At 41.6% G+C, this 12,970-nt stretch overlaps 1 protein-coding gene across 1 annotated transcript in view; it reads right to left on the bottom strand.

Annotated features, from left to right (window-relative positions):
- Positions 1 to 12,970, bottom strand: part of tmem253 (transmembrane protein 253) — a 224,515-nt gene that overhangs the window by 7,847 nt on the left and 203,698 nt on the right. The gene's annotated exons all lie outside the window — the stretch shown is intronic.

Here is a 12,970-nt window from a genome sequence, read left to right as displayed (position 1 = left end):
CCCACTGTCAAACATGGTGGTTGCAGCATCATGGTTTGGGCCTGCTTTTCTTCAGCAGGGACAGGGAAGATGGTTAAAATTGATGGGAAGATGGATGGAGCCAAATACAGGACCATTCTGGAAGAAAACCTGATGGAGTCTGCAAAAGACCTGAGACTGGGACGGAGATTTGTCTTCCAACAAGACAATGATCCAAAACATAAAGCAAAATCTACAGTGTGCTAATGCTAGGCAATTATGCTTGCACAAACAGACTGAGGGGTTTCTCTGCTCCTACAGACAGTAGGCTAGTTAATGGTTAACACTAGTTAACCATTACATCTCCAGTATACAGTATGTGTCCAGTAAACAAGGTCATCCCCGCCCCAAGAGATTAGACTTTCATTGGAGCAGTAACATACCTTTACACAGAGAATAACTAGGACAGGGTCATACTTTCTGCACTACAGGAACTATATGTTACCTTGGCAGTTACCCTATCAGCATTTATCAACATTGTCAACGTTATCAGCCAAGACACTTTGACACTAAAAGGGTAATTCATGCATAAATTAAATGTTGTGATTTGCCAGATAACAGTTTGGATTGAGCTTCTTCTTGTTGCAGGTAAGGCCAGAGTAATCATTTACAAGTCAATGTTGATCTTATAAGCTTTAAAAAAAATGTAACTGGAGTGGAGTTGTGCTTACAGAAATATTTGTTCCTAAATGCATGTTTGCCCACTTGTCACCTGTTGTGATTCCTCTTAATTCTGTGAGGGTCGTATTAAACTTCCCTGAATTTTGATATTGCTACACTTGTAATGCTTTTATTTTGGTCAAGTTTCAACCACAGAGTTTTAATTGGTGTGCTCTGTGTAGGTATTCTTCTCTCATCACATTGTCATAGAAATTCTTACACAGGGACACTCAAAGTCAACCTTAATCATTGTTTATTGTAAGCACGCTGGAGAGGTTCCAACAAACTTGACGCACCATAGTGAACGACTGTCAGGAGCTCTTCCGGGGCAGTCCCGTTAGTTCTCTTATATACTGCAGACAGGTCATATTTGCATGATTTAGCTTATTCATAAATAATTCATCATTAACGTTTGCTTTATTCATGTGGCCAACCAACACTGGGTCATCCATGTGACAAATCAATACCTCACAAGGCTTCTTCTCTCAGCTAAGACCTTGAAACTGAGATATCTTTTGTCCTCAAAATAACGGTTTAGGTGTACTGCCAAATTGCAGATACTGATAGTAAGGATTCGCTCAGTGAGTCACGCATGAACACAGAAAACGGTTATTAGAAAAGTTTTAAAAAAAAAAATTCCATCACAGCATAAACTTTCAGACACTTTGCCCATGTTAAATGTACTGGATGTACGTATGCTGCTGTCACCCTTTTAGGTTATCATCCCCCCAGGACTGTGGCAAAGGTCAAATCAAATCAAACAGTGACATCCATTACAGACACTACAATAAGAATAACTGGTGATAACTTGGTGAAAATTGTATTTAAACTTCACAAAAGCAGACTTTATAGAACTCAATCATTGTGGCAAGAGTTTATTCACAATAAAAAGTTTAATAAATATGAATGGTGTTTGAATGAGCTCAGGATTTGAATGTTATGGACATGCTTCCTAATTGGTGGAAATTATGTTTATGGTCTAACAGGTCTGCTAAAACATTGAGAGGACCTTGGCCCTCGTTTAATTGATAAAGGCTTAATCAGGGTAGCCTAGTGGTTAGAGTGTTAGAGTGTTGGACTAGTAACCGGAAGGTTGCAAGTTCAAATCCCTGAGCTGACAAGGTACAAATATGTTGGTCTGCCCCTGAACAAGCAGTTAACTCCCTGTTCCTAGGCTGTCATTGAAAATAAGAATTTGTTCTTAACTGACTTGCCTAGTTAAATAAAGGTAAAATACAATTTTAAAAAAGGTTAGGAGGGAAGGGATTATTTGAGTTATTTTCATTATATTGCATTTTTTTTATTGTACTAGACTGATTTTTTCTATTTAACTAGGCAACTCAGTTAAGAACAAATTATTATTTACAATGAGACCCCACCCCGGCGAAACCCAGATGACACTGGGCCAATTGGACTCCCAATCACGGCCGGATGTGATGCAGCCTGGATTTGAACCAGGTATACGCTTCTTGGGGGGCGTGATATGCTCTTATCTATTCAGTTGTGGGGGTTTGGAGTCGGACACACGCTTTGCTGTATAGACAGTTTAGTTTCTCTTCTCTCCCACTTGTGGTGGATATCAAGTGATCTGGAACAGTGCTTGCAATTAGTTCTTCACTTTTTCTATTAGTTTACAATTGTAAACTTGGTGAGAAGGGAACGGGAAAAATATAAAATAAGGAACATAGCATTCTGTTGCCCTCAGCTTGCAGGCCTGCTCCTGCCCATAGCAAGCAAGACGCATAGCTGATCATTTGTGCTCAGTTTTAATAGGCACAATCTTAGTGACAACACACCTTCTCCTTATCTCTCTCTCACACACGCCCATTGTAATTATGCAGTACAAAGCAATGTGCTCTCTTTTCACAATGGTCTGTTCCTAGAGTTGTGAGTTTTAAGTTTGAGTTTCAAGTTTGAGGAAGCTTACAATTGATTTGACCATTTCTACCGATCTACCTGCCAGTTGTGATTTTCATATGCGCACATTTGTTGAACAGTGTTGAATAATTGAATAATGTTGAATAATGTTTTTGTTTGAAATTAAAAAATATGAAATTATAAAATATGCAGACAACAGATTCTAATTGGCTATACTTAAACTCTTTAACATCATCCTTAGCCCTGACATTTTCCCCAATATTTGGAACCAGGGAATGATTACCACAATCCTCAAAAGTGGTGACAAATTTGACTCCAATAACTACCGTGGGATATGCGTCAATAGCAACCTTTGGAAAATCCTCTGCATTATCATTAACAGCAGACTTGTACATTTCCTCAGTGAAAACAATGTACTGAGCAAATGTAATGCTGGGGAGTCCTCCAGCGCCAGGGTGGAAGAGCGAGAGCAGGCGTGACAACAATGGTGTTTGTTTTTCACTGATTGCCCCTTTCTTGTGGAAACAGGTCACAAATCTTGCTGCTGTGATGGCACACTGTGGTATTTCACCTAATATATTTATCAAAATTAGATTTGTTTTCTAATTCTTTGTGGGTCAGTGTATGTGTCTCTAATATGGTCATACATTTGGCGGGAGGTTACAATGTGCAGCTCAGTTTCCATCTCATTTTGTGGGCAGTGTGAACATTTTCTAAATGTTTTATTTAACTAGGCAAGTCAGTTAAGAACACATTCTTATTTACAACAACAGCCTAGGAACAGTGGGTTAACTGCCATGTTCAGGGGCAGAACAACAGATTTTTACCTTGTCAGCTCGGGGATTTGATCTAGCAACCTTTCAGTTACTGGCGCAACACGCTAACCACTAGGCTACCTGCCGCCCCAACATAGTCTTCTCTTGAAAGCCAGATCTGACTATGTCGGCCTCTCTCAATAGTAAGACTATGCTCTTCTTTCACCTCTTCCCCATCCTCTTCTCTCCTTCCCCCTCTCCTCTCTTCTCCTCTCATCTGGTAATCCTCTCCTCCCCCTCCTCATCACAGTAGTAAATGTTGTCTTTGACTTCCTCTTCCTTCAGCAGGACGTTCTTCTTCACTGGTCTCCTCTTCCGCAGGAACAGCAGCAGCAGCAACACTGAGGGGGAGACAGATTACATGAATGACCTAGCACACTGTATAGGCATACATGAAATCGCTACGGTTGTTGGACTGTCAACATAGCCTACTCTTCCAAAGGGAAAAACGGTATATTGCAACACCCAATTTTGTTAAATAAACAACAACACGCGTGTAAAAGAACAGAAGCATGACACGGATGTCTACGGTCCCCCTGCACTGACATACCTCTGTCCATCTTATATGTGTTTCATCACACTCTGTTTGTGATCTACACTACCGGTCAAACGTTTTAGAACACCTACTCATTCAAGAGTTTTTCTTTATTGTTGCAATTTTAATAGTGAAGACATCAAAACTACTAACCCATATGGAATCATGTTATAACCAAAAAAGTGTTAAAATATGTTTTATATTTGAGATTTTTCAAATAGCCACCCTTTGCCTTGATGACAGCTTTGCACACTCTTGGCATTCTCTCAACCAGCTTCATCTGGAATGCTTTTGCAACAGTCTGGAAGGAGTTCCAACAATATACTGATCACTTGTTGGCTGCTGTTCCTTCACTCTGCGGTCCGACTCATCCCAAACCATCTCAATTTGGTTGTCGGGGGAATGTGGAGGCCAGATCATCTGATGCAGCACTCCATCACTCTCCTTCTTGTTCAAATAGCCCTTTCACAGCCTGGAGGTGTGTTGGGTCATTGTCCTGTTGAAAAACAAATGATAGTCCCACTAAGCCCAAACAAGATGGGATGGCGTATCGCTGCAGAATGCTGTGGTAGCCATGCTGGTTAAGTGTGCCTTGAATTCTAAATGAATCACAGACAGTGTCACCAGCAAAGCACCCCCACACCATAACACCTCCTCCTCCATGCTCCATGGTGGGAAATACACATGTGGAGATAATCCGTTCACCCACACCGCATCTCACAAAGACACAGAGGTTGAAACCAAAAATCTCCAATTTGGGCTCCAGTCCAAAGGACAAATTTCCACCGGTCTAATGTCCATTGCTCATTCTTCTTGGCCCAAGCAAGTCTCTTTTCCTTATTGGCGTCCTTTAGTAGTGATTTCTTTGCAGCAATTTGACCATGAAGGCCTGATTCACATTGTCTCTGATCAGTTGATGTTGAGATGTGTCTATTACTTGAACTCCCGTGAAGCATTTATTTGGGCTGCAATTTCGGAGGCTGGTAACTCTAATGAACTTATTCTCTGCAGCAGAGGAAACTCTGGGTCTTCCTTTCCTGTGGCGGTCTTCATGAGAGCCAGTTTCATCATAGCGCTTGATGTTTTTTGCGATTGCACTTGAAGAAACTTTCTAAGTTTGTGACATTTTCCATATTTACTGACATTCATGTCTTAAACTAATGATGGACTGTAATTTCTCTTGGCTTATTTGAGCTGTTCTTGCCATTATATGGACTAGGTCTTTTACCAAATAGCGCTATATTCTGTATACCACCCCTAACTTGTCACAACACAACTGATTGGCTCAAATGCATTAAGAAGGAAAGAAATTCCACAAATTAACTTTTAAGAAGACACACCTGTTAATTGAAATGCATTCCAGGTGACTACCTCATGAAGCTGGTTGAGAGAATGCCAAGGGTGTGCAAAGCTGTCATCAAGGCAAAGGGTGGTTATTTGAAGAATCTCAAATCTAAAATATATTTAGATTTGTTTAACACTTTTTTGGTTCCTACATGGTTCCATATAGTCACTATTATTCTAAAATGTAGAAAATAATAAAAATAAAGAAAAACCCTTGAATGAGTAGGTGTTCTAAAACTTTGGACCGGTAGTGTATGTCTGCATCCGTAGCTCTATAGTTGGCAATAAACACTCCTCACAGCCACCATCACAAACAGACTGAACACAGCAACATTCTCATAAGACTGCTGAACAATTATTCAAATGGCCACCGGACTATTTACATTGACCCCCCCACCCCCCCCCCCCTTTGTTTTGTACACTGCTGCTACTCGCTGTTTATTATCTACGCATAGTCACTTTACCCCTACCTACATGTACAAATTACCTCGACTAACCTGTACCTCCACATACCCCCTGTATTTATCGTCGTTATTGTTATTTTATTGTGTTCTTTTTGACTTTAGTTTATTGGTAAATATTTTCTTAGCTCTTCTTGAACAGCGCTGTTGGTTAAGGGCATTTCACTACACTTGTTGTATTCGGCGCATGTGACAAATAAAGTTTGATTTGATTTGATTGTCCAACTCCTGGAGAGAGGAGAGAGAAAATGTGGTATTAGAAGGCGGTGTACAGGCCTCCCGGGTGGCGCAGTGGCGCTGTACTGCAGCGCCAGCTGTGCCATCAGAGTCCCTGGGTTCGCGCCCAGGCAGGCTCTGTCGTAACCGGCCGCGACCGGGAGGTCCGTGGGGCGACGCACAATTGGCCTAGCTTTCACAAGATTCATGCCGCCAAAAAAACTGCTTGGCCTTGAGTCGATGAAAAGACGTTGGAAACAGCAGTGTGAGGAACTGACTTAGTGCAAAAAGACAACAAAAGCTTTCAGAGTGAAGAAAAGCAGATGGCCCATCAGTGTAAATCGTGCATTTAAGGTGGCGCTCCGTGTTCAGTGGGAGGCTTGGATGACAAGTGGGGAGAAATCCTTCACTAAAACGGGCCGCATGCGAAGAGCAACTTATGGTCAAGTCTGCCAGTGGGTCCTGACAGCGTGGAGCATTGTCAAAAAATCCACTATCATCAACAGGTTTCGAAAGGCTGGACTGCTGCGTGTTGAAGAGGGCAGCATGAGCTCAGCGACAATGAAGCTATTCAACTCCGACACCGAAGGATAAGACGTTTTGTCTATGTGCGGCTTATTTATGTACAAAATACATATTTTTTAATAATTCAGTGGGTGCGGCTTATAAGGGGGGTGCGGCTATTAAGGTGCGCTTAATAGTCCAGAAATTACATGCAGACTCAACCTGAATTCCACTAAACACATTTTGAGAACAAAATTCAAATAAAATGAAATGTTATTGGTCACACACACGTGTTTAGCAGATGTTATCACAGGTGTAAGGAAATGCTTGTGTTTTTAGCTCCGACAGTGCAGTAGTATCTAACACGTAATATTCTATCTTTATCAGTCAGACAGCTAGGAATTCTGTCATCTTCCGTTACCTTAGCAGTTTTATGCCACTGTTCAGTTCTAGGCCTATTTGTTTACACAGAGTATTTTCCTGGTTCAAAGTACTCCTTACCCTCACAGTGCACAGAGAACTACTATTTGTTTAGTGAGGGACTTATGCATGAAACATAGCAAGCACATAAAAGGTGCTTTACTGACACCTGCTAGACATTTGCAAAAATGTAAAAAACATTTTTTTTTTGCTTTGTCATGGTGGGCTATTGTGTGTAGATTGATGAGCAGAACAAAAACATTTATTTAGTTAATTTTAGAATAAGGCTGTAACGTAACAAGATGTGGAAAAAGTCAAGGGGTCTGAAAACTTTCCGAATGCACTGTATATTTAAAAACAAATACTTTTAGACTTTTACTCAATAAGTATTTTACTGGGTGACTTGTACTGGAGTCATTTTTTATTAAGGTATCTTTACTTTTACATCATCATTGGGTACTTTTTCCACCACCAGACCACTAATACTTATGACTTGTTCAAATGGGGGAACCAGATACATAAAATGCATTTTATTATGCTTTTATTATCTCTAAATGGTAAGACATATAATGTACAGTTGAAGTCAGACGTTTCCATACACTTAGGTTGGAGACATTAAAACTTGTTTTTCAACCACTCCACACATTTCTTGTTAACAAACTATAGTTTTGGCAAGTCGGTTAAGACATCTACTTTGTGCATGACAAGTCATTTTTCCAAAAATTGTTTACAGACAGATTATTTCACTTATTATTCACTGTATCACAATTCCAGTGGGTCAGAAGTTTACATACACTAAGTTAACTGTGCCTTTAAACAGCTTGGAACATTCCAGAAAATGATATGATGGCTTTAGAAGCTTCTGATAAGCTAATTGACATAATTTGAGTCAATTGGAGGCGTACCTGTGGATGTATTTAAAGGCCTACCTTCAATCTCAGTGTCTCTTTGCTTGACATCATGGGAAAATCAAAAGAAATCAGCCAAGACCTCAGAAAAAGATTTGTAGACCTCCACAAGTCTGGTTCATCCTTGGGAGCAATTTCCAAACGCCTGAAGGTACCACATTCATCTGTACAAACAATACTATGCAAGTGTAAACACCATGGGACCACGCAGCCGTCATACCGCTCAGGAAGGAGACGCATTCTGTCTCCTAGAGATGAACGTACTGTGTTGCGAAAAGTGGAAATCAATCCCAGAACAACAGCAAAGGACCTTGTGAAGATGCTGGAGGAAACAGGTGCAAAAGTATCTATATCCACAGTAAAACGAGTCCTATATCTACATAACCTGAAAGGCCGCTCAGCGAGGATGAAGCCACTGCTCCAAACCGCCATAAAAAAGCCCGACAACGGTTTGCAACTGCACATGGGGACAAAGATCGTACTTTTTGGAGAAATGTCCTTTGGTCTGATGATACAAAAAAATAACTGTTTGGCCATAATGACCATTGTTATGTTTGGAGGAAAAATGGGGAGGCTTGCAAGCCGAAGAACACCATACCAATCGTGAAGCACGGGGGTGGCAGCATCATGTTGTGGGGGTGCTTTGCTACTGCAGGGACTGGTGCACTTCACAAAATAGATGGCATCATAAGGGAGGAAAATTATGTGGATATATTGAAGCAACAACTGAAGACAGTCAGAAAGTTAAGCTTGGTCGCAAATGGGTCTTCCAAATGGACAATGAACTCAAGCATACTTCCAAAGTTGTGGCAAAATGGCTTAAGGACAACAAAGTCAAGGTATTGGAGTGGCCATCACAAAGCCCTGACCTCATCCTATAGAAAATGTGTGGGCAGAACTGAAAAAGTGTGTGAGTAAGGAGGCCTACACCCCTGATTCAGTTACACCCGCTCTGTCAGGAGGAATGGGCCAAAATTCACCCAACTTGTTGTGGGAAGCTTGTGGAAGGCTACCTGAAACGTTCGAACCAAGTTAAACAGTTTGAAGGCAATGCTACCAAATACTAATTGAGTGTATGTAAACTTCTGACCCACTGGAAATGTGATGAAAGAAATAAAAGCTGAAATAAATCATTCTCTCTGCTATTAGTTTGACATTTCACATTCTTAAAATAAAGTGGTGATCCTAACTGACCTAAAACAGGGAATTTTACTAGAATTAAATGTCAGGAATTGTGAAAACTGAGTTTAAATGTATTTGACTAAGGTGTATGTAAACTCCCGACTTCAACTGTAAGTATATAAATACTCTCAAATGAAAGGTGACATTCAGTACTGTCACCTCATATTAAACATTTGATCTCAAATCCAAATTACTGGAGAATAGAGCTAAAATTAGACTTTTATGTGAGCTCCTGGAGTTGTTTTTACTCTGCATTTTCACATACCTTTTCTTCTCCCATTCAGTCTCCTATGTTTCATGCATGTTTAAACCACACTCACACACCCAAAGTCCTGGATTGCATAAAATTGTATCAAACTAATATCTATGCCGAACAAAAATATAAACGCAACATGTAAATTGTTGGTCCCATGAAATAAAAGTTCTCCCATCCAAACGCACAAAAACTATATTTCTCTCACATGTTGTGCACCAATTTGTTTTCATCCCTCTTACTGAGCATTTCTCATTTGCTAAGATAATCCATCCACCTGACAGGTGTGGCATATCAAGAAGCTGATTAAACAGCATGATCATTACACAGGTGCAACTTGTGCTGAGGACAATAAAAGGCCACTCTAAAATGTGCAGTTTTGTCACACAACACAATGCCAAAGTTTTGAGGGAGCATGCAATTGGCATGCTGACTGCAGGAATGTCCATGAGAACTGTTGCCAGAGAGTGTAATGTTCCTTTCTCTACCATAAGCCGCCTTCAACATCGTTTTAGAGAATTTGGCAGTACTTGCAACCGGCATCACAAACGCAGACCACGTATAACCACGCCAGGCCAGGACCTCTACATCCGGCTTCTTCAGCTGCGGTATCGTCTGAGACCAGCAACCCGGACAGCTGATGAAACTGAGGAGTATTTCTGTCTGTAATAAAGACCTTTTGTGGGGATTGGCTGAGCCAGCTCCCCAGTGGGTGGGCCTGGCTTCAAAGTCCTTCAAGGCCCAGCCCAGTCATGTGAAATCCATAGAGTGGGGCCTAATGGATTTATTTCAATTGACTGATTTCCTTATATGAACTGTAACTCAGTAAAATCATTTGAATTGGTGCATGTTGCATTTATATTTTTGTTCAGTATACATATGGTGAGGACTGTAAGTCATGGATACTGAGTAAAAGGTGTGAGGATGGGAGCTGATGATTAACCTTACTGCAGTAACCACATTATTGCACAAGGAAATAGAAATTGCTACCGGTTTCCATGTTTTCATTCAGACATGATAACAGATCTGTATATAATAAGGTGCTCATAATAAAATTAAAAATATACTTTTTTTTGTCGCATACACCGGATAGGTGCAGTGAAATGTATTGCTTTACTGGGTCAGCCATAGTAATATGGTAGCCCTGGAGTCTCTGCCCTAACAATGGGAGTCGTTGTCTCGGCAGGCAGCAAGCGTAGGTCTGCTTAAGCCGATAGAAACACATTGCCTTATTTTGGCAAGAGATAACCCTCTCACTTCACCTCTTCCTCGCTGATAACAAGTTAACCATCTTCTAGAACCAGGAAATAGATACCAGGACAAACAGGAAGTGAGATTGTGATTGAGCGTACTTTGTATCAGGAAGGCAGGCCTCAGGGGTTCAGGGCAATCTTCTGGTACACTCACTTAGAGGCACAGCATTAACATGGAAGTTACAAAACTTGAACCACTGGCGTCTAACATAGTGTATGTAACAAAGGTGTTTCGGTGATCCACGTCATATGATGAGTAACCTTGTTTCAGACCTGAAGACTTGTGTTAGCTCCCCCAAGGTAATGTGGTGCTCAGATGACCTGGGTTTAAACCTGTTGGTCACATTATGCAAATGTCTCTGATAGTTAGGGCCAACCACACTGGGCCAAACTATAGTGAATACAGCACTGGAGCATTAGTGTTGTCAACTCTATTTTGGAACAAAGCCTCCTTCACTCACGCCGCAAAACTTACCCTAGTAAAACTGACTATCCTACCGATCCTCGACTTCGGCGATGTCATCTACAAAACAGCTTCCAATACTCTACTCAGCAAACTGGATGCAGTTTATCACAGTGCCATCCGTTTTGTTACTAAAGCACCTTATACCACCCACCACTGCGACCTGTATGCTCTAGTCGGCTGGCTCTCGCTACATGTTCGTCGCCAGACCCACTGGCTCCAGGTCATCTACAAGTCTATGCTAAGTAAAGCTCCGCCTTATCTCAGTTCACTGGTTACGATGGCAACACCCACCTGTAGCATGCGCTCCAGCAGGTGTATCTCACTGATCATCCCTAAAGCCAAAACCTCATTTGGCCGCCTTTCCTTCCAGTTCTCTGCTGCCTGCGACTGGAACGAATTGCAAAAATCTCTGAAGTTGGAGACTTATCTCCCTCACCAACTTTAAACATCTGCTATCTGAGCAGCTAACCGATTGCTGCAGCTGTACATAGTCTATCGGTATATAGCCCACCCAATATACCTACCTCATCCCCATACTGTTTTTATTTTATTTACTTTTCTGCTGTTTTGCACACCAGTATCTCTACCTGCACATGTTCATCTGATCAATTATCACTCCAGTGTTAATCTGCTAAATTGTAATTATTCACTCCTTTGGCCTATTTATTGCCAACCTCATGCCTTTTGCACAGAATGTATATAGATTTTTTTTTTCCTACTATGATATTGACTTGTTTATTGTTTATTGTTTACTCCATGTGTAACTCTGTGTTGTTGTCTGTTCACACTGCAATGCTTTATCTTGGCCAGGTCGCAGTTGCAAATGAGAACTTGTTCTCAACTAGCCTACCTGGTTAAATAAAGGTGAAAAAATAAATAAAAAATAAATAAAACTCAGACCAATCATTCCAGGGTATTACAAGTCAGTCCAAATGTTTGTTTCATTCATTCCATTCAGTGTTAGAAAAATCTCCTGCAATAGCTTCACTGCTTGCCAGGAGACAGGCCAAACCAATTTATGAAACCCATGTTCTAAATGGGTGAGGAGGCTAGAGACAGAGAGCGAGAGGAGCGAGAAAGAAAGAGAGGCCTACGTCGAGAGGACCTACATCCAGACCACAGCATCACCAGCCACATCCACACCCCAACCAATCAATACCCCGCAAACAAACCGTGCGCACACCTCATATAGGCCCCCCCAGATCAGACCTATGCCCCTCCTGCCCACCACTCCCACAAAGAGGGCTTCAACATGAAAGTCACACACACACTCAGGCTGTGAACAGGCAAACAGGCCCAACCCCCACTCTTACACTAGCCCAAGCCAATGGCATGTTCCAGATGCTAAGCAGGCTCTGCTCACACTTACTGGTCTGAGGCCAAACCACACAACATTGGACACTTTAAGGAACACAAAGCCTTCCCTATCTCATCCTGGAATATCCAAGGTCTGAGGTCATCTGCCTTTGGCCTGAAGAGCAGGAACCTGGACTTCACCAAATAAATCAGAAATACAGACATTGTCATCCAACAAGAAACATGGTATAGAGGAGAGGGACCCACTGATTGCCCTCTAGGTTACAGAGAGCTGGTGGTCCAATTCCTTAAACTACCAGGTGTGAAACAGGGAAGGGACTCAGGGGGTATGCTAATTTGGACAAGAACCTGACACCTTCAGCACACAGGGGGAAAAACATCTACCTGGAGGGGACAGCATTCCCTCCATTCCCCATATGCCCCCCTAGGCACAACATAACCAACAAAAACAGGTGACAATTCCTGCAGCTCTATCGCATGCTGGGTATGTACATAGTCAATGGTAGGCTTTGAGGGGACTGCTACGGTAGGTACACCTAAAGCTCATCTCTTGGCAGTAGTACTGTAGACTACTTTATCCCTGACCTCAAACCAGAATCTCACGCAATGTTCACAGTCAACCCTATCAGATCATAGTCTGAGCAATACTCAATCATGAGGCATCAAAGCCAAAGGAACTGAATAATATTAAGAAATGCTATAGATGGAAGGAAAGTAGTGTGGAAACCTACCAAAAAAAC

This window comes from Oncorhynchus mykiss, chromosome 1, assembly GCF_057628025.1.
Source record: "Oncorhynchus mykiss isolate SJ-2025 chromosome 1, ASM5762802v1, whole genome shotgun sequence".
Taxonomy (NCBI): Eukaryota; Metazoa; Chordata; class Actinopteri; order Salmoniformes; family Salmonidae; genus Oncorhynchus; species Oncorhynchus mykiss.
This window is presented reverse-complemented; position numbering and strand designations above follow the sequence as displayed.